Raw genomic sequence first — 22,203 nt, forward strand, 5'->3', positions numbered from 1 at the left:
AGCAGTGGTTCTCAACCTTGGCTGCACATTAGAATCACCTGGGCATCTTTTTAAACTCTCATTCGGAGGAAGGAGGCCCAGAAATCAGGATTTTAAAAAGATTCCCAGGTGATTCTAATGTGCAGCCAAGGTTGAGAACCACTGCTCTAGAGTTCCCGCCTTGAGTCTTTGTCCTGAGGGCTTTTTTCCCCCTCCCCCACCCTTTTTTTTTTGCAGGTGAAAATCTGAGGGGAGTGTATGAGTAGAATATTCATCAGCTTTCCAGGTGAATTTTTAGTATGCGGATGTATCAAAATGAATGTATACGGGAGTTTTTGGATTATTCTTTGGTCTGTTTTACTGTTTTACTTTTATCTTAGGTCTGTCTGGCTTGTGTCCCTCAACTTCATCTGTCCTTGGGTTTAGCTGGCACAGATGGCATTAACCAGGCAGGGTGATTTAACATATATATTTTCTCATTAGGGAGGACGGTATAAACCATTTGCTCTCAAGTGTCCTTGGTTGGGGAAGATAAAGTTTTGTGATTCACAAGCTGCTGCAAGCTGCCCAAACTATTTGGCTTTGTTTAATTTGTCACCCGCTCGCACCTGCTGCCGGTGCCAGCCCCGCTCACATCCACAGCCAGTGCCAGAGTTGCCGCTCGCACCCACTGTTGGTGCCCAGCACTAGTCTCAATCCCTTGGTGCCGTCAGTGGGTGTGAGTGGCAGCTCTGATCATCCCTGAGGGCTTCTCCACCTCCCTCTGCTCCTGAGGGGCGATCAGGGCAGCAGCCACCATTCACACCTGCTGACAGTGCTGGCCCCCATTTGCACCTGCTGCTGGTGCCAGCCCCAATCACTCTGCACCATCAGTGGGTGCGAGCAGCAGTGGCAGGAGGGGGGCTGCCAGCAGACAGGACACCAGGGGCCGTGGCGGAAGGGGCCAGGTGGGTGTGTGGAGGATGGGCTGAGACCCGTCCCTGTGCCCACCGCTGCCTCACGGCCCACAGTTCCTTTCAAGGTGCACAAATTTGTGCACTGGGCCCCTAGTAGCATATAAAATGCTGGCTGGCATCCACTTGCCATTTATAATTACTGACAAGGAGTAGTAATACATACTAGTATATTTAACAACTCTTTAGATAGAAACAGAATTAAGAAGTAAAGGGCACTAGCTCACAAAGCAAATTTTGTTTATTTGAGAAATTTATTTTATTTTTAGTTATGCATTATACATTGTGTTATATTTTAAAAGTAAACTATATCCCTTGAGGAATGGCAAGAGGCTTTTATAGATTTTCAGTGAGGAATAAAGTGAAACTAAATTTTAATATCAATTTATAGAATCATAATTACATTGGAATTTCAGTGTTTAAAATGTTGAAAAGAATCTTAAAGCTTATGTTATCCAAATCCCATACCCTCTCCACAACAGGTATGTAGAAAAAAAATCATGGCAATGAAGAATGGAAGTATGTGAGCATGGTGTAGTCATTTCCCTGTAATTAATTTAGTTAATGAATATTTTATGTATTCTAAACTGTAATGAGTAATAAAAATACGTCAACTCTTAATGAACCATTATCATATCTCATGAGGTAGTAGGTCATGGCTGGGATGGAGAGATGGGGAAGCTGTAAATGAGCCAAATTCCACCCCACAATGTGTGTGTGTGTGTGTGTGTTTAATCTTTCAGACATGTTTCTAGCGCACTCACATATGAGAAATGCTTTAGCAGACACATGATTCTTAGCCCCCTACAAGGCTGCTGCCAGTGCTGAAATTAAGAAACAGAGAAGAAAGCATCTGAAACTGTATCCAAGGTGACAGAGACGTGAGCTCAGACACAGCCAAATAAGGCAGATGACAAATGGAAGCATATACTCCCTTAACAAGCCTCTGCATTATATAGCAAAAATAGTGTTGCATTAGTGAATCGATAATAGGAGTGGAAGAGGGGAATGAATAAGCAGGAGATGGAACTAGAAAGAAACAAAATTATGGGAAGGTAAGCTGCTTCTCATGGGCAAACAGAACACATTCTGATTAATTTAAAGAAAAAGGGTCTCTAGGTCCTTTGCATCCACAGTAGGAACATTTCTTGTTATCCTCCCAATAGTGAAGGATCTCCTTCTGAGCAAATTAGCTACTTTGGGAATATGCATCCATAGCTTGCAATATGGATTTTTCCCATTCTCTTTAAAACAACCAGACCAGCGTTTTCTTATAAATAACTCATCATCTACTGTGGTCTCTGAGGTCATTTTTGCCATGCATGCGGGGAGCCGGTCATTCCCCTAGACTTCAGTTGTGTGTCGTTAACTGGATGCTTTCATTTCTCATGCGTGCTGAGGGCTGTTAAAAAGGCTTCCTGCTCCCATCCCTCATGTCCACAAATCCCTTAGCTTGGCCTTTCCATAATTCATTTCCCCTTCTTCTAATAACAGCCTTGAGCATTTCCTTTAAACTTTTTGTTCCTTTCCCATTCTCAGAGAAAGACACTCTAGAGGTAGGAAAACGAGGCAGACGCGGTCTATCACAGCTCTCGGATCTACTGGAACCTGTGATTCTTCAGGGGGACATGGCTGATGTCAGACTAAAGAGAACTGGCTCTGCAGCCATTGCTAGAACTTAGAGGGATGGAATGCCTTCTTTATATTGGGGTTCCTAACCCAACAGGATATTAACTTGGGGCTGCCAGTACCATTTTCATGCCTGAACATAGGCCAGCTAGAGAAAAGTAGAGGCAAGAGATGAAGAGAGAAATGGCTCTGAAGTTGGTGTGTAAGCACCTGGATTCAGCCTTGCCTGAAACACACATCTTCCCTGGACTTTCGAATTGTTTCATATAATAAGTTGCCTCCATGCTTAAGTCAGATGGCGTTCGGTTTTCTATTGTGTTCAGTCAAAAGATTTCTGAGTGTTCAAGCATCTGGAACTCAGCACAGTTAGCCTCAAGTTCTGTAACTCTTTGCTCCAAAACGATCTACTATCTGCCGCTTCCTTTCCTGGGTCCCGTCCTCCCATGCTCTCCCTGTGGTAGAGCATTGATCTGGGGGAAGGGGAGGTATTGTTTGTGAAAGACAATTTATTATAAAGGTATTTCATGTTTGTCCTAAAACTATCAATCAAAATAATAGCAAAAAGTACAACACAACTGTTCATTTCCCTTTCCATTTCATCCCACAGCACAACTTACCCCTCTGGGTACATCCAGACATTTTAAGTTCAAATATAAATGTGTGTGTGTGTGTGTGTGTGTGTGTGTGTGTGTGTGTGTGTGATGTGTTAAGTAGTGGGCAAGGGATACAAATTTAAAAGCACACAAAAAGCTATTAGCCCTAACTGGTTTGGCTCAGTGAATATAGAGTGTCGGCCTGCGGAATGAAGAGTCCCAGGTTCGATTCCAGTCAGGGGCATGTACCTTGGTTGTGGGCACATCCCCAGTCAGGGGGTGTGCAGGAGGCAGCTGATCGGTGTTTCTCTCTCATCGATGTTTCTAACTCTCTATCCCTCTCCCTTGCTCTCAGTGAAAAATCAATAAAATATATTTTTAAAAAGCTATTAAACAGAGGAGGTATATCCGTATTTACTGGTGTCCTCAAAATATTATAAAATTTTGAAAATAGACACACAAATTGTATATAAATAGTATGACCCTGTTTTAATTAGTAAAGCAGCCTCTTCCTGTCACTACTCAGTGATATATTGGGAATTTTCTCCTCTTCTGCAATTCTTTACTTGTTTATTTAATCCTGCTTTACATTGAAGATAGCTGCCTACACATATTAAACTCTTCTCAGGATGGCAAGCACATTGGAGGCAGGATTTGATTCATTCTTGTATTCCCAGTATTTAATTCAGTGGTTAATTTATGTTTTTAAGTTAATTGATGAGTGAATGAATGATAAATAAGTAATTCGATCTCCTTGATAGGTATTCTCTTAGGCGGAATTAAAAAATGGCTCTGCAGACATTCCCCTGTATTTTAATTTAAGCTCATTCTCTTCGAGTTCTTCTTACATTAGCAGAAATCAGGCAAGTGATGTGCAGGCCTTTAGTTCCAATTCTTTTGAGAAAGCAAACACTCATCTGAGTTCATCCTGTCCTTAATCACTACAGAATGACAGGAAGGAAAAATCCCCCAGCTAAAATGCAATCAGGGTATCCCCTACTATGAGCTTTTTCCCACTGTGAGCTTCAGTTAGTTAACTAGATCTTTTTAACCTGGACCCTGAGGCTTTCTAACCTGGGTTCTGTGCCCCAGCTAATAAAGAGCTCTTGGCTTGCTCTGTGACTGAATCTAGATATTTTCCCCCATCTTTTCTCCTTGCTTCCTCTTAAGTCCTCTAAGGTTCGGAATGGAACCTGAGTTTCAGCTAATGAATGGGGACATATTAGGGGCCATAGATTTTATTTTATTTTTAGTGCCACCTTCCATCTGCATTTTTCCCCTCATGCCAATTATTTACCTTTTAGTTCTCATCTCCATCTCTTTTATTTCATACACTTCCTGATATCATAGTTAGTAATAAATCTACAAACTTTCTAGATTTTTCTTACCAACCTTTCTTTGGCTACCATGTGCAAAGGAAGGCTCTGCCAGCTCTCTGAAGGGCTTGGAAGTTGGGAGGAAGAGAAAAGCTATTACTTTTCAGCTTCTGGTGGTGCATCCTGAAGCAGCAGCTGTCAGCTCTGGGCTTTGGGAGAACCTATGGCAATTTCAGAAGTATTCAGCAGGACTGCAAGTTCAGCAGATGTTGCTGGGTCTATGCCTCCAGCATATCTGTTAGCATTTTCCCCAAATTAAGAACATGACACTCATGCAAATATAGAATGAACATTGTCAAATGCTTTATTCAATTTATGAATTAACTAGAGGCCCTTGCACCAGTGTACAATCGGCGCTGGGCAGGGACTGCAGGAGGGCTCTAGGGCGTGTCTGGCCCATCTCGCCCAGTCCCGATCAGCCAGACCCCAGCAACAAGCTAACGTACCAGTTGGAGCATCTGCCCCCTGGTGGTCAGTGTGCATCATAGCTACTGGTCGAATGGTGGAATGGTGAAATGGTTGAATGGTCGCATAGGCTTTTATATATATAGGGTGTCCCAAAATTCACGCAAGAAGTAATGTTGATAGAAAACACAGGTTTATTATTAAAAATTGTAAATTGTTTATTAATTCATAAAGCATACAGTATAGGGTTATGTATGGAATAGTACATTGGGTAAATGGCCTCCACGGCTTTGCTGGCACATACACAAAGCCGTGGTCTTCATTGGTCTTCATTGTCCCTGCTCCTGGGCCATAATTGGTACTTGGTAATGCTTATCAAATTGAAGGGATTGAAATCAAAAGGCAACAGATATTATAATCTGATTCAATAAACCAAGTAAAATTAGGCTTTTATTTATTTTTGTTGTTGTTAATGCTCACACAAAATTCAAATCTTGAGTGAATTTTGGAACACCCTATATATATAGACTAGAGGCCCAGTGCATAAAATTTGTGCATGGGGGGGGTGTCCCTCAGCCTGGCCTGCACCCTCTCCAATTTGGGACCCCTCAGGGGATGTCCACAGGGATTGGGCCTAAACCAGCAGTCAGACATCCCTCTCACAATCCTGGACTGCTGGCTCCTAACCGTTCACCTGCCTACCTGCCTGTTCTCTCCCTAACCGCTCTCCTGCCAACCTGGTCACCCCCAACTGCCCTCCCCTGCCAGCCTGGTCGCCCCCAACTGCCCTCCCCTGCAGGCCCCGTCACCCCCAACTGCCCTCCCCTGCTGGCCTGATTGCCCACAACTGCCCTCCCCAGCTGGCCATCTTATGGCAGCGATCTTATGGTGGCCATCTTGTGACAGCCATCTTGTGACAATGTGGGGGCGGCCATCTTGTGACGATGTTGCGGTGGCCATCTTGTGATGATGTCACACGAAGCCACCTAGGATTTTATGATATAGGGTAAGTGAACCAGCAATATGGTAAGACTGGCAAAAAGAGAGAATTTGGAAAGGAAGAGTTATACAGTTAATCACACAATGAAATGAATTTGCTAAAAGATACAAAATGCCTACAAGACAATCAACTATAACCCTCCATATTATATCTGCTACTGGACAGAAATTATTTGCATTTCTACCAGACAAAAATCTACAATTAACATATAATGTATTTTTACTAAGTCTGGGCAAAGTACATTCACCTAAATATCCTTGGGTGAATCTGTTAAACAGTCTCTTTATAAAATAGTGAAAAAATAGGTACTGCCCATTTTTTTTTTTTTGCCTCATTTCCAATATTTGGATAATGCTTTTGAACAAAAATAAGGAAAGTGGTGTAATTGTTGTGCAAATGAAGCTTCAGGACAAATTTATCATCTCCCCTCAACTCCCAACCCTGGAAATCCAGCAGATTGTTAATCTATAACCAGATTGTCACCCAGAAAACTCTTCAAATAGTTAATCTGGAGCCATCACTGTTTAAATGATATATGGGTTACTAGTGCATATTTAGTGTGTGGACAATAATAAGTGAGAGTAATAATAGTTGCCACTATTATTTTTTAAAATTATACATGAATAATCAATTAAAATAGAATTTAGAGATGTTTCTTTTATTTCTCTTCCACTTTCATAGTTAACTCTAGTTTTAGGACCCGGCCCCTCTTAGGCTGTCCACTTTATTCTAGTTAGTCATGCCATGCCCTGGAATATAATATGGATGACTACAGAAGTAGCTGGTGACTTTCTTTAAGTAATTAGATCAACATGAAAAGAATCATTGTCTCATTTATTTTATCATTTTGCTGAGCTTTAAGGAAATGCAACTGTAAAATCAGTACCAGATGGAAGAGCTACAGCTAAGATTTTACTGTGCGTTTGCCCAGGGACGACTGCCTTTTCAGTTGGCCAGAAAAGTGCTGCTGTGCTGCTCCATCTCCTCACCACATTTGTATGGCGCTGGATCTGGCTCCATAATTTCTAGCAAAACCTGGGTATAGACAAGATTGCATCTGGAACACATTCTTGTTTGCTTAATGAGGAAGAATGATTAGATTTGGATTGGAAAGCTTCAAAACACTTTCAAAAACTCTTAACCCATGTTTCTATATTTAATTCAGCAGGACTGACTCAACAAGGATATGGAGAAATGTATTAAGTGATAAAAAACAAACCAAACCAAAAAAAAAAAAAAATACATTCAACTCTTTGAATTGAATTAGAGAGTGTTAGCCATTCTTCTCTAACAAGGTATTTCAGGGCATTTAGAGTCATCAGCATTTTACTTTTAGTCTGTTTTTAAAAACTTTTTAGATTCTTTGTCTCTTATCAGTTCAAACCCCATAGCTGAGTACACGTCATCATCTCAGGTTTGGTGTGTTGTATGTGTCCTTTCCTTCTGGATTTGACCAGTCCCATTCCTAATCAGGCATACAATTCAGTAAACTCAAGACTTCCAGTTGAGAAGCTCAGCACCAGATTTACCTTGTTGTTGGTTTAACTCTAATACATATCAGTATTTCCAGCACACACAGCAATATTAGCACCTCAACTTTGGTTGTCTATCAATTCCTGACTTCTACAAGGATGGGAAAATTCTTCCTTGTTTCTCAGAATTAAAGATTTCTGTTTTTAGTTTCTTTCTGTACAACAGACTTTCTGGAATTCAATTATTTTCCCAAATTTGGAATAATGTCTGTTGATAGACAACTGTGGTCATTCCTCACCTGCGTATTGTGAAAAATACCTTTATAGATCCTTTCTGCTTGCTTTTTTGCACCCATTTTTATTTGAGGCTTCCTAATGACCATCCTTTTCCCACCAAATGAATTTCTTGTTATTTCCTGCCTAATCCTGAAACATCTTTGTAGTGATTCACTGACTGTAACCCCTCTTTGGTTCTCCTGCATGAGTTCCACTTAGACATTGATAATTTCCATAGGGAGATTAAGAGTAATAGTGATTGTCTGAACACAGTTTTTTTTTATTTTATTTTATTTTATTTTATTTTTATTTTTATTTTTTTATTTTTCGCTTAAAGTATTACAAAGGGTATTACATAAGTGTCCTTTTTTCCCCCCCGCCCTTGACAAACCCCTACCCTCCCTTACCCCCCAGTGTCTTAAGTCCATTAGTTATGCTTATATGCATGCATACAAGTCCTTCGGTTGATCTCTTACTCCCCTCCCTCCTGCCCCCCAACTCTCTCTGGCCTTCCCACTGCAGTTTGACAATCAGTTTGAGGCAGCTCTGCCTCTGTATCTATTATTGTTCAAAAGTTTGTAATGGTCTTTATTATCCATGAATGAGTGAGATCATGTGGTATTTTTCCTTCATTGACTGGCTTGTTTCACTTAGCATAATGCTCTCCAGTTCCATCCATGATGTTGAAATGGTAGGAGTTCCTTCTTTTTAACAGCAGCATAGTATTCCATCGTGTAGATGTACCACAGTTTTCTAATCCATTCATCTACTGATGGGCACTTAGGCTGTTTCCAGATCTTAGCTATGGTGAATTGTGCTGCTATGAACATCTGGTTACATATATCCTTTCTGATAGGTGTTTCTGGTTTCTTGGGATATATTCCTAGTAGTGGGATCACAGGGTCAAATGGGAGTTCCATTTCCAATTTTTTGAGGCACCTCCATACTGCCTTCCATAGTGGCTGCACCAGTCTGCATTCCCACCAGCAGTGCACAAGTGTTCCTTTTTCTCCACATCCTCTCCAGCACTTGTCGTTTGTTGATTTGTTGATGATGGCCATTCTGACAGGTGTGAGATGGTACCTCATTGTTGTTTTGATTTGCATCTCTCGGATGATTAGTGACTTTGAGCATGTTTTCATATGCTTCTTGGCTTTCTGAATGTCCTCTTTTGAAAGGTGTCTATTTAGATCCTTTGCCCATTTTTTGATTGGATTGTTTATCTTCTTTTTGTTAAGTTGTATGAGTTCCCTATAAATTTTGGAGATTAAGCCCTTATCAGATATGACGTTGGCAAATATGTTTTCCCACGAGGTGGGTTTTCTTGTTGTTTTGTTGGTGGTTTCTTTTGCTGTGCAGAAGCTTTTTATTTTGATGTAGTCCCATTTGTTCAGTTTGTCTTTAGTTTCAACTGCCCTAGGAGCTGTATCAGTGAAGAAATTGTTTTGGCATAAGTCTGAGATTTTGTTGCCTTTGTATTCTTCTAGAATTTTTATGGTTTCCTGTCGTACATTTAAGTCCTTTATCCATTTTGAGTTTATTCTTATGTATGGTGTAAGTTGGTGGTCTAGTTTCATTTTCTTGCATATATCTGTCCAATTTTCCCAACACCATTTATTGAAGAGACTATCTTGGCTCCATTGTATGTTCATGCCTCCTTTGTCAAAAATTAATTGAGCATATTGGTTCGGGCTAATTTCTGGACTCTCTATTCTATTCCACTGGTCTATATGTCTGTTCTTGTGCCAGTACCAGGCAGTTTTGAGAACAGTGGCTTTTTAATACAGTTTGATATCTGGCATTGAGATCCCACCTACTTTGTTCTTTCTCAGGATCGCTGCAGCTATTCGGGGTCTTTTTTTATTCCAGATGAATTTTTGGAGAGTTCGTTCTAGATCTTTGAAGAAGGCCATTGGTATTTTAATGGGAAGTGCGTTGAATGTATAGATTGCTTTGGGTAGTATGGACATTTTAATGATGTTGATTCTACCAATCCAAGAACATGGTATGTTCTTCCATCTGTTTATGTCTTCCTCTATCTCTTTTTTCAACGTCCTGTAGTTTTCTGAGTAGAGGTCTTTAACCTCTTTAGTTAAGTTTATTCCTAGGTATCTTAATTTTTTTGGTGCGATGGTAAATGGGATTGTTTTTCTAATCTCTCTTTCTGAAAGTTCACTATTGGTGTATAGAAATGCCTCAGATTTCTTGGGGTTAATTTTGTATCCTGCTACATTGCCAAATTCATGTATTAAGTCTAGTAGCTTTTTGATGGAGTCTCTAGGGTTTTGTATGTATAATATCATGTCATCTGCAAATAAGGACAGTTTTACTTCCTCTTTTCCAATTTGGATGCCTTTTATTTCTTCTTCTTGCCTAATTGCAATGGCTAATACTTCCAGTACTATGTTGAACAGGAGTGGTGAGAGTGGGCATCCCTGTCTTGTTCCTGTTCTTAGGGGAAATGGTGTTAGTTTTTGACCATTGAGTATGATGTTGGCTGTGGGCTTGTCATATATGGCTTTTATTATGTTGAGGTATGATCCTTCTATTCCCACCTTTCTGAGAGTTTTTATCAAAAATGGGTGTTGGATTTTGTCGAATGCTTTTTCTGCATCAATTGATATGACCATGTGGTTTTTTTCTTTCAATTTGTTTATGTGATGTATCACATTTATTGATTTACGGATGTTGTACCATCCTTGCATCTCTGGGATAAATCCTACTTGGTCATGGTGTATGATCCTTCTGATGTACTGCTGGATCCGATTTGCTAAGATTTTGTTGAGGATTTTAGCATCTATGTTCATGAGGGATATTGGCCTGTAATTCTCTTTCATTGTGTTGTCTTTACCTGGTTTTGGTATTAGGGTGATGCTGGCTTCATAGAATGAGCTTGGAAGTGTTCCTTCCTCTTGAATTTTTTGTAGTAGTCTGAGGAGGGTAGGTTTTAGTTCTTCCTTGAATGTTTGGTAGAACTCCCCTGTGAAGCCGTCTGGCCCTGGGCTTTTGTTTGCTGGAAGCTTTCTGATGACTGCTTCAATTTCTTCCATAGTTATTGGCCTATTGAGGTTTTTAGATTCTTCCTGATTGAGTTTTGGAATGTTGTATTTTTCTAGGAATTTGTCCATTTCCTCCAGGTTGTCTAGTTTGTTGGAGTAGAGTTGCCCGTAGTATTGTTTAACAATCATTTGTATTTCTGTGGGGTCTGTTGTTATTTCGCCTCTATCATTTCTGATTTGGTTTATTTGGGACCTTTCTCTTTGCTTCTTGGTGAGCCTGGCGAGGGGTTTGTCAATCTTGTTTATCCTTTCAAAGAACCAGCTCTTGGTTTCATTGATTTTCTGTATTGTTTTTTTGGTCTCTATGTCATTGATTTCTGCTCTAATCTTTATTATCTCCTTCCTTCTGCTCACTCTGGGGTTTTCTTGTTGCTCTCTTTCTAATTCTTTGAGTTGTAGAGTTAGATGATTAACTACCATTTTTTCTTGTTTTTTGAGATAGGCCTGTAGAGCTATAAACTTCCCTCTCAGGACTGCTTTCATTGTGTCCCAGAGGTTTTGGATTGTTGTGTTTTCATTGTCATTAGTGTCCAGGATGTTTTTAATTTCTTCTTTGATGTCATGGGTAACCCAATCAATATTTAATAACATGCTATTCAGCTTCCAAGTGTTTGAGTATTTTGGGTTGTTTTTATTGTAGTTTATTTCTAACATTATGCCATCGTGGTCTGAGAAGATGCTTTTTATGATCTCAATCTTCTTGAATTTGTGGAGACTTTGCTTGTGACCCAATATGTGGTCTATTTTTGAATATGTCCCATGAGCACCTGAGAGGAATGTATATTCCGCAGCTGTGGGGTGTAGTGTTCTGAAGATGTCAATTAAGTCCATCTGATCTAGTGAGTCATTTAGGATTGCTGTTTCTTTGCTGATTGTTTGTCTAGCGGATTTATCCAGTGATGTCAGTGGTGTATTAAAGTCCCCTACTATGATTGTGTTATTGTCGATCTCTCCCCTGATATCTTCCAGAAGTTTTCTTATGTATGTGGGTGCTCCTGCATTGGGTGCATATATGTTTACCAGGGTTATATCTTCTTGTTGTATTGATCCCTTTAGTATTATGAAGTGGCCTTCCTTATCTCTGGTTATGGCCTTCACTTTGAGATGTATTTTGTCAGATATAAGTATTGCTACCCCAGCTTTCTTTTCCTTTCCATTTGCGTGAAAGATATTTTTCCATCCCTTCACTTTCAGTCTGTGTGAGTCCTTTCCAATGAGGTGGGTCTCTTGTAGACAGCAGATGTATGGGTCATGTTTTTTTATCCATTCAGCCACTCGATGTCTTTTATTTGGAGCATTTAGTCCATTTACATTTAAAGTTATTATTGAAAGGTACTTGTTTGTAGCTATTTCTTTTTTTCGTGTGTGTGTGGCTGTTTTCTTTATGAGCTTGATATTTCTTCTTTTACACCAGTCCCTTTAGCATTTCTTGCATGGCTGGCTTGGTGGTGATAAACTCCCTTAGCCCTTTTTTGTCTGTGAAGCTTCTTATTTCCCCTTCAATTTTGAATGATAGCCTTGCTGGATAGAGTATTCTTGGATTCAGTCCTTTGCTTTGCATCACTTTGTAGATTTCCGTCCATTCTTTTCTGGCCTGATGTGTTTCTGTTGAGAAATCATTTGATAATCTAATGGGAGATCCCTTGTATGTTACTTTCCGCCTCTCTCTTGCAGCCTGTAAGATTCTCTCTTTATCCTGAACATTTGCCATGGTAATTATGATGTGTCTTGGTGTGGGTCTTTTCGGGTTCACCTTGTTTGGGACTCTCTGGGCTTGTGTGACTTTTTTCTTCCCCACCTCAGGGAAGTTTTCTGATATTATTTCTTCGAATAGGTTTTCTAATCCATGTTCATCTTTCTGTTGTTCTGGCACCCCTATTATTCGTATGTTGCTTCGTTTCATGTTGTCCCAAAGTTCCCTTAGGCTCTCCTCCTGTCTTTTAATTTTTTTCTCCATTTGCAGTACAGTTTGAGTGTGTTTTGCTTCCTTGTCTTCTAATTCACTGATTCGGTCCTCCGCTTCTCCCAGTCTACTGTTGATACTTTCAATGGTGTTTTTTATTGCAGCTATGTCGCTCTTCATTTCTTCTTGGGACTTACTTAAGTTGTTGATTTTTTCATCTGTTTCTTCTAGCTTCTTGCATACGTAGTTGAGTTTTTCATCTGTTTCTTCTTGCTTCTTGAACATCCGGTGCATGTATTCTAGGAACCTTATTCTGAATTCTTTTTCTGTCATGTTGCATATCTCTGTCTCACTTAGCTGCTTTTCTGGCGAGTCCTCCTTTTCTTTCCTTTGGGGGTTTCTTTGTCTACCCATGTTTGATCTCACTGACATTACTAGTTGTTGAATCATTCAGTGGCTGGACCCTGGGTGTCAGTGGCTGCTCCCTGGGTGGCAGTGGCTCCTCGGTCTGTGGTTGCTCCTTGGGCGGTTGTGGTAGCAGCGGCTCCTCTGTTGATAGCAGGGCCTCTGATGGGTGCTGTTCACAGTTGTGGTGGCTCTTCTGGCTGGTGGAGGGAGGCTTCAGATGCAGCAACTGTTCCCCAGGCAGAGCGTGTGGTGATCAGGAGGCCGCTGTTGCTTGAATCTGTTGCGTTGATTTAGAGGCACAAAATACAACACAACAAGGCACAACGTACCAGGCACTGAACACTATTGTATTTACGATATTACTAACCCCAAATAAAGGTGGCCACCCGAGCTAAGAGAGTTGGGAGATAAGGGGGAAAGAAGAGAAAAAGGTAGAAGAGAAAAAAGAAAGAAAGAAAAAAAGGAGTGCAAAAATGAGATTGGAAAAGAGAGGGGAAAAAGAGGAGGAAAAAAAAAAGAAAAAAAAAAGAAAAAAAAAGAAAGAAGAAAAAAAGTAAGAGAGAAAAGAGAGTGAAGTGTAAAAGGGGGAGAGACTATTTATGTGAGGAGAAAACTCCTATAGGTCCGCCACTAATACCAACAAATTGCAGCAACAGATTCCTGGAGATGAATACAAACTACAAACAACCAATAATATCAAGCGACGCAAGGGGACAGAGAAGCGCAGAAATAACCAGGGGGGGGGGGGGAGAGGGAGGGGCAGGAAAATAAAAAGAATAAGCAGTCTAACCTCACAAACAATAAAAAAAAACAAAACAATATACTCGTCAATCAGGCAAACAACGATAAAACAATAGAGAGAGAAAAGAAGAAGAAGAGAGAGAAAAAAATGGATAGTGAAGGAAGATAAGGGAAAGGTGTATAAGGATTTAGAACAGGGGATTGGACATAGGATATTTAAGCAGGGTTAAATTTTGACAGAGGGTAAAAAGAATAGGGAAGATCTAAAGCTGGAGTAGGGTAAGAGAAACAGGACAGCAAAAGGGAAAAAGTGGGGAAGATTATTTAGCACAGAGGCAAATTGAGGTAGAGAAAAATGTTGCTAAAGGAATGATGAAAATAGAATGGAGAACATTAGTCCCAAAATAAAATAAAGACAAGATAAGATGACACTTTAAAAACTGGTAAAATGGTAGCGGTAATAATACTAGTTAAAAATAAAAATGTAGTAGCTGAAAGGGTAAAATCGGGTGATGGAGAAAAAGAAAAATGAAAAAAAAAAAAGAAAAAAAGAAAAAAAAAAAAGAAAAATGTTTTCTTAGTTAAAAGGAGAAAAAGTAATTTAAAAAAATAAAAATAAAAATGTGCAGTAATGCAGGTGCTTCAGATCTACTCTTCTTATTGGCACGCCCGGAATTCAGGAGAATGTTGACTTTCCCTCTGATACACTGTTCCTCCTTGTTGTAAGCCACAGTCCTTATTGCCTTATCTGTATTTACAGAGGAGTCAGTTCGTGGCTCTGCCTCTGGGTGGCAGTGTGTCTGGGTTGACCTCCGAGGCTATAAGTTCTCTCCGACCAAGAGCTGCCTATTGTACCTGAACCAGCTCCGCCCAGAGGTGGTTCCCCCGGCGCCACTCCCAGCTCTGTTTCCCAGGCTCCCCAAAAACAATCTTCCCCTACAAGCTCAGCTAGTGACCCCAACTGGGCACTCACATGCACTGGGCTCAACACTCAAACTCACAGAAGTAAGAGGAAGTGTGCAAACAAGAGCCTGGGAAGCTGTTCGAACTCGCAGGGTTCCACCCTCCAGAACCGCGCGGAGTGTCTGCGCGCTCAAGCCCCTGGCAACAACAAGTAGCCGGCTATCAGGGAAACTCTGAGGCAGCCCTTTTGCATCCAGTCCAACTATGGGCTCATTTATAGTGTTACCTTCTGGCAGCAGCCCTGCGGGAGCCCTCCCCACTTGCGAGACACGCTGGCCTCTATGGGCACGGATTTTGGAGAGCGCGGATTTTGGCGGACGCAGATTTCCCCCTGCGCCCGCGCGCGCGTTCCTCGCTCCAACCTGAACTGCGAACCGCACCTTTGAGGTAAGTCTAACCTTTCCGTGGAGGGGTGCAGGTCTCCCCTTGGCTCTTGCAGTTGCGCTGTTTGCGAATCGTTGCCTCCGGGTTAGTAGCTGATCTCTGGATTCCGGTAAACGCTGCCTGAGATGGCGCGGTCTCGCCGCTGCGCTGGCGCCCAGAGGGAGGTTTCAGCCTCAATCTCTAACCATCCGCATTTTTTAGGAGTTTTCTGTCTTTCCTGGCTGCAGACTGTCTCTCAGCTGAACCTCCCCAGCTTGATCGGGCTGATTGTTACCCGTTTCAGCTGCTCGCCCCTATCTGGTCTGGGACAAAGCACCAACACGTCCGTCTAAGCCTCCGCCATTTTCTCCTCTCTGAACACAGTTTTTGGTATATAGAGTCCTTCAACATGGGTTGCCTGGTTCAAACTAGATGAGGAATTGAGGAACAAAGTGCTTTGTAACTCTAGGGACCATCACTTCCTTGGAATCCATGTGAATGCATCTCCTGGAGTCATGCAGATGATGATTCTGATGGGTCTCATATGCCACACAGGATTGTTGCCAATTCTCACTTTTGAGAAACTCAGGAATTTTTTTAAATCTCACAATTTTATAAATATTGGAAATTCATTAAAAATGTTTATAACACTGTATTGGCTAAAGAAAATATGTAAGTCATCATGATTTGGCCCACAGGTCACTAGTGTGAGTCAGGTCACACACTGACTCTCTAGAGCTAAAGAATGTGGGAGAGGAGGCAAGTTGTGTTCACTAAATCTTCCCCCTTTGTCATGTTGGAAAATTGGAAACATTATCTTTTTTCTTATATTTTCTGTATGATTTTTATTTTTTTTTATTAAATGTGTTGGGGTGACATTGGTTAATAAGAACATGTAGGTTTCAAGTGTACATTTCTATGATACATGAAGTGTGTATTCCATTGTGTGCCCAATGCAAATAATCTTACATCACCATATATTTGGCTCCCTTTACCTTTAACTACCCCCATTCCCTCTGGTAAACACCATACTGTTGTCTGTGTATATGAATTTCTGTTTTACATCCCACATATGAGTGAAAGCATATGGTTCTTAGCTTTTTCTGACTCATTTTGCTTAGCATAATATTCTCAAGGTCTATCCATGTTGCAAATGGCAGTATTTCATCTTTTCTTATGGCTGAGTAGTATGATTTTTTTAATCTTTATTTGTTAATCAGTCATTCCAACTAGATAGTTACCTTTAAAAATTGCTCTATTAGGCATATGTATTATTATATTAATCAACATTATAGTTTGGCTACCATATTTTAACAAAAACTTTTTGTATGTGAGTGTGTTGTGATAGATTACTAAATTCCAACTGGTTGAATTTGTTTCAGTTTAACTTCTTTTTAAAGTTTGATACTCTTCTACATTTACAAAAGTATAGGTTTTACTAACCACACTTACAGAAAAGTAATAGTGTGTACTTTTATTAATATACTAGAGGCCTGGTGCACGAAATTTGTGCACTAGAAGCCTGGTGCACGAAATTTGTGCACTCAGCCTGACCTGTGCCCTCTCACAGTCTGGGACCCCTCGCTCTTTACTGCATGCCTGCTTGCTGCTCCTTACTGCTTGGCTCACTACTCCTTAGTGCTGCTGCGGAGGCAGGAGAGGCTGTGCTCACCAGCTGTTAGCCTGGCTTCTGGCTGAGTGGCACTCCCCCTGTGGGAGCACACTGACCACCAGGGGGCAGTTCCTGCATTGAATGACTGCCCCCTGGTGGTCAGTGTGCATCATAGTGACTGATCGTTCTAGTCATTCCCCTATAATGGCCGCTTAGTTTTTTATTATATAGATATTGTGTAACATGAAAATTTAAAACTTTGGACCTAATAGTGTTTCTTAAAGTCTAATATAAGACCTATAGTCTAGCAATGTCTATACACTTGGCCCCCTGGGATAGTTCTCAATTTTCTCCAAAATACCTCTAAATGTCATGAGAATGGAAGTTCAACCCATACTGCTAACCCCAAGCTTAAAATACTTGCCATGCTATGTTTATCTATAAAAATAATATGAATTAACCAGGTAACAATGGATACAATAAATTAACTCAAAATCTGGGGAATCCTAACAGAGTTTAGGAGTGGGATTTAAAAAAAAAAAAAGAATGTTCTCACTGTCATACTCATAAGGTTACTAGAGCATGAAGTAGGAAGACAAATAGGAAATGAGTAAAACTTTGTCCTCTCTCTGAGGTAGAGATCAGCTGCTCTCAGAACTCAAAGCTATCCTGAGATATAGATACCTAATGTGAGTTAGCACATTTCTTTTGGGAATCACTAGTGGCAAATGCTTAATACAGTTTCCTTGTCACTATAATATCCCTCAATATATATACTTTGTAAGGAGAGCCAAATTGAATAAAGAGTTGAGGGATTTCCTGAAGAACTAATGAGCCCTTTCTGGTTTTGAGTTAAAAATTATTTTTAAAATTAAAAAAAAAATCCTTGTTGGATTAGCGTATCTCAACAAGGTCTGGTTAGGAAGCCTACCAAAGGTCCAGTTACTCAAGGGGCACTCACCATAAGGATTTGAAAGGAAGGTAGATTGGGCCTAGGCATGTGTGGGGAAAGGTTGGCTTTAGCACTACATTTGGTTGAGGCTTGAAAGCTTGTCCAGATTCATCTACCAGACATGAGTCATGTTTGGGGGAGCAATATTAGCAGTACCTTGGAGGCCAAGAAGAGGACATAATTGTACCCTGTGCCAGCAGGGCATTGCTGTGCCTAGACAAGCACCTGTGAGTTCAGGGTCCCACAGCACATGTGGCAGGATCCAAACTTATGGTGCTAGTGGATTAATTGTATTTTCTATTTTTCTTTGCTTGGCATTTGGAGAAAGACCTAATCCATATGGACAGAGTAGGCCCTAGAGTTCTTGAATGAGTCAGAGGAGGAATGCAGAACATGAACAATGATTTGAAAAACAAACAAAAAAGGTGTATCTATTAATAAAGAATATCTGTATTTGTCTTGTAAGTTGGTAAAGCACATCATTCCAGTTACTAGTATATGAGCTGAATATGGGACTATGCCAGTCTGGAAATGAGATGGAACATGTCTTGGGAGAGACCAAAGGTTTCTTTTACACCAGGTGGAAGGCCCTGGACTCAGACAAGAACCTGGGAATGCGTGGGAGAACAGTACAGAAGAAGAGAGCACTACCCCTCTCCAGAGCATGGGAGGGCATCCATAGAAAACAGAGCACCCACAGAGTACTGGGCTCTAGAAGCAGTTAACCCAGACAGACTGACAGGGAGAAAACAGCCGCACTAAGCATCTATGCTAAGGCTGGACAGCAGCAGCAGCAGCAGCACAGAGGGGGCCAGATACTTAGATATCCAACCTCCAGGGCCATGTTTGTGTTGCCCTCCATCCTCAAGAGAGAACATCCGAGATCTGCATTAACTGGTGAAAGGTAAGAGCATGCAGGACTCACTGTCTGAACCCAGGTAAGCCCCGTTGGGGACCCTTAATCAATCAGAAGAACCACTGGAAAAGCCTGCATGTCCTGACTGAGTGGGCAGGTGGGGATCTCAGAATTGTTATTCTCTGGGGTTCTGGTGTAGGATGACATTGTTTCAATCCAGGCTGATGGATCTAGACATTACAGCAATAAGTGCTTATGTAGCATTCTGCATCTAAAGGGTCCGGTAAAAATGACATTCCAGGAGGATGCAGCCAGTGCCTTCACGGAACCACTGTTTGCTGCGAAGCCTCAGGACTTGCATGCGCCGGGTGCAAAGTTAATAGCAAAGTTTCGTCTCTGCTCCCTAGCAGCTGTAGGTAATCTCATCTCTCTAAACTTTATTGTTCATCTATGAATGGGAACTAGGCATGTAAAATTCTTAGCACGGTGCCTATCAATATCATAACAAATAAGTTTAGACTGTCAGCAGTTACAAGTTATTTTTATCAACAGGTACAGCACATGACTTGTATCAGAGATTTGAATCATTTGGAGAAATCCTGTGCAATCAAAACATTATTCCCAGGGAACCTTTCTGCAAAATCAGTTTGTGGCAAAAGATACAACCTCTTTCTGAAAGCAGTTGGTGTCAGCGACAATTTGTAAAAATCATTGGCAACTGCAAATAGTAATCTTGGATGCTATGGGGAGTCATTCTAGGTAAATGCATTATAAATAAGTGATGAGAAGGAACAGAGAGAGGTCTTTCCAAACGAAAAAAAATATAAGTAGTCAAATAGAAAACATAAGTTTTGAGAAATATTTTAAGGTAAACTAGGTGAAGGCTTGCTTTAACTGTTCAGTTCAATTTCTTGAGCCGCAGAATGTATGAGGGATGCTGTGGTGAGGATCTTGGTCTCTGCTCTCCCTCTCTCTTTCAGGCCAGAAAATATTTGCACATCTTTACCTCTCCTCCCTCTTCCATCGATACCTATGAGCTGTTAGTAAGCGCCCCCCAACCCCCCACCATTCAAACTGCCTCTCAGACCATCTATTGTCAGTGCTTTCCTGCCTGACTCCCTGCCCTCTCCTCCGGAGACCCCACTTTGTTCTCACTGTAAGACCTGAAGCCAGTCCTGCTATTAGGCCAGGGGGGTTGAAATAGGCAGAAGCTAAATCGTTTAATGTTTTATTCTCAGGTGAGCCTGCACCTGTTCTAAGTCTTTGGGGAACTGAAGGAACTAGCAGGAATCAAAGAGCAAGCATGGAACAAAGGAAACAATGCAGGGCAAGACTTCCTCCCTCAAGCCCTCCAGGCATGGAATCCAAACCAGTGCCAGTCTCCATGACTGGGTTCCTTCTACCTGATTCTCATTTTATTGAACTTAACATATGACAATTATAAATGTCACATTACTATTTATTGAGCAGTATCTTTATGCTACATGCTGTACAAAGCACTTGACATACATTATCTCGTTTAATTCTGACAATAACTCTCATGGGTCAATGGTATTCTCATCCCCACTTGAAGTTGGAAAATAACTAAGACTAAAATAGATATGACTTGCCCAAAGTTTCACAACTAAACAGAGGCCAAGTCAGGATTCGAATCCAAGTTTATCCAACTCCAAAGCCCAACACCAGTGTGGAATCTTCCTCACTTAATTCCACTTTTGAGTTTCTCTTCTTACCTCATATCCAGATCCCTGCAAACAACCTGACAACCAAGGAGGCCTCGCTTCAGTCCTCTCCTCACTCCAAGTTGCACCATCTGTCCCCTGAAATGCTAGTAGCCTCCTCCCAGCCTCTTGCTGAGCACAGATCAATAAGGGAAGGATGTTAGCACATGCTTCATTGCTTTCCATTCCTCAGCATCAGACTTTGTTCAGGAGCACTACACAGGGCTGCTGCCGTCCTCAGATATGTTGTATATAGATCAAACAAGGGACAAATGACCGCTTTCTAAAATAATAAATCATTTTGCCCCATAAAATGTATTCTTTATGAGATCATTTTATCATTTTGATTCTTTCAGCAATTTCTTGTGCAATTAATTTATGCAATTTTACAGGCTGAGAGCACGGGTAAGCAAAGCATGCTGATGCCAAATTTTCGGTGGAGATGACACAATAGAATCTGAGACCCACCATAGCAGAAGGTTCAGAACCAACCATCAGTATTGCCTTTGCAAGCTTATAAAAAAGCATGCAGCCTCAAACAGTGAGCAGGCTTTTATTCTGTGGCCGATTAAGGGCATATACATTTTTAGTAAATAACCCCAAGAGGTTTTTGAAGGGGTAGAAGTAACCAAAGAATAGTCATAGAGGTAACTTTTACTTTTCCTCCCATTAAAAAAAAACAAGCACAACAAAAGCCTCTTAATATAATCCCATTAAAATGTTCTAAATTATAGAAGATAAAAAATCACCTATAATTTTACTCCTTAAGACGATTACTTTAAATATCTTTATGTATTCCATCATTTCATTATTTTTTTCTGGTTGAGGTAATATTGTCCATAAAGGTGCAAACAAGCAATTCATAGAAGAAATATAAGTAGGCAATAATCATGCTTCACTGATAATCAGGAAAATTGAAATTAAAACAATGAGGCATCATTTATTGGCAAAAATTCAAAAGATTGAAAATATTCACTTTTAGCCCTAGCTGGTTTGACTCAGTGGATAGAGCATCAGCCCTCGGACTGAAGTGTTCTGGGTTTGATTCTGGTCAGGGCCACATACCTTGGTTGCGGGCTTGATCTCTGGCACTGGTCGGGGCCATGTGGGAGGCAACTAATCAATGTGTCCCTCAAACAACAATGTTTCTCTCTCTGTCTCTCCTTCTCCTTTCCACCCTCTCTAAAAATCAATGGAAAAATATCCTCAGGTGAGGATTAACAAAACACACACACACACACACACACACACACAAAAGAAAATATTCACTTTTGGATACAGGCACTCCCATATCTCATTTGTTGGAGTATATAATGGAAAAGAGTGGTAGGGGGATAATTGGGCAGTATCTATTAAAATTCTATTTTGAGGTATTGTCCTAAAGAAATATTCACATAAGTACACAAGGATATATGTGCAGTGATGCTTGTTGAATCATTGTTTGCAGAGTTAAAAAAAAAAAAGAGAAGCATCTAAATCTGCATCAGTAGAAGAATGGTTAAATAAATTACAACATGTTCATACTGGTGAATTCAATAGATGTTTTAAAATGTGATGCAATGTTAATGATAGCAATGTTCGTTATGGAAAAGATTTCCACACATATCAATAAGTAATAAAAGCATGTTGTAGAAAAATAGTGTTAATATAACCTCATAAAAATGATACATGGAAATATATAGAAGGTGAGAGGGAAATGCACCATGGTATTAACAATGATTGCATTGTTATCAACTTTTCACTATAGGTAAATATGGTAAGATTTTTTCTTCATTTTGAAATAAATGTCTATAGACTAGAGGCTCAGGATGAAATTACTTAATGGAAGGCTGAGGATAATATTGAATTGAAGAATCCTATTGAAAGCCAGAGCTAAACCCTATTGTTCCTGACCCCACTGCCAACATCCTTATTGCCAGAGTCTTCACAAATAACAAGGGCT

This window comes from Myotis yumanensis, unplaced genomic scaffold, assembly GCF_028538775.1.
Source record: "Myotis yumanensis isolate MYYU_CA2020_CCGP unplaced genomic scaffold, mMyoYum1.0.hap1 SCAF_2, whole genome shotgun sequence".
Taxonomy (NCBI): domain Eukaryota; kingdom Metazoa; phylum Chordata; class Mammalia; order Chiroptera; family Vespertilionidae; genus Myotis; species Myotis yumanensis.